Genomic DNA, 939 nt, shown 5'->3' with positions numbered 1-939 from the left:
ATGGACTGCTAGGAAAACAAACAGATTCATCCTGGAGAGGGTTAAACTGGGCTGCTCCTTGGAGGCAAGGATTCTGAGGCTTCATCTGACATACTTTGTTCATGTTGTAAGGAGGGATCAGCCCTTGGAGAGGGACATCATGCTTGGGAGGGTGGAGGGCAGGCACAGGAGGGGAAGGCCCTCTGGGAGATGGATTGATTCAGTGACTGGGGCAATGGGGATGAGTGTGTCTGAGAAAGTGAGATTGGCACAAGACAGAGCAGAGTTTAGAGCTGTTGTATATAGAGTCACTATGAGTCGCAAGCGACTCGACGGCAAGTACCAACAACAACAATAACATATATTTATCTTATCTGTATCTGTATATATATTTGGAAACTCTATGAACATGGAGGAATGATGAAAGTTATACAAGTGTTCAGGTATTTTGTTTATAGGGTAGTCTACAACTCGATGACACTTAAGAACAACAACATATCTATATCATATATAAGGCTCTAGTGAACCAATGGTAAGGAACTGCACTGGCAACCCAAAGGTATTAAATATAATATTTGAAATGGTATTTGAACCCACCAGCATTTCTGAAGGAGAAAGACGGGTGTACATTCTTCTCTCTCTCTATCTCTCCCAAGTATACACAGATAGTTCTTATGTGACATCAAATTAGAACTGACTCATTGCGACCTTCCAGAGGATTTTCAGAGACTGTAAATCACATAGGATGAGATTTTTCCCTCTTTTCCTGGTACTAAAAATAGAGATAGAGATAGAAATAGAGGAACTCTGATGGCCTAGGTATAAGGACTTATAGAGCTAAACCAAAGGCAAATGGTTCAAATCTCTCAGCTGATCCATGGGAGGGAGATGGGTAGTATCCTCTTACGTGATTTACAGACTCTGAAAATGTTTAGGAAATTCAGCTATGAGTGCACTTGG

This window comes from Elephantulus edwardii, unplaced genomic scaffold, assembly GCF_000299155.1.
Source record: "Elephantulus edwardii isolate Elephantulus edwardi_28Jun2011 unplaced genomic scaffold, EleEdw1.0 scaffold00005, whole genome shotgun sequence".
In the NCBI taxonomy this organism is placed as follows: Eukaryota; Metazoa; Chordata; class Mammalia; order Macroscelidea; family Macroscelididae; genus Elephantulus; species Elephantulus edwardii.
The sequence above is the reverse complement of the archived record's forward strand: the minus strand, read 5'-3'. Positions refer to the sequence as shown.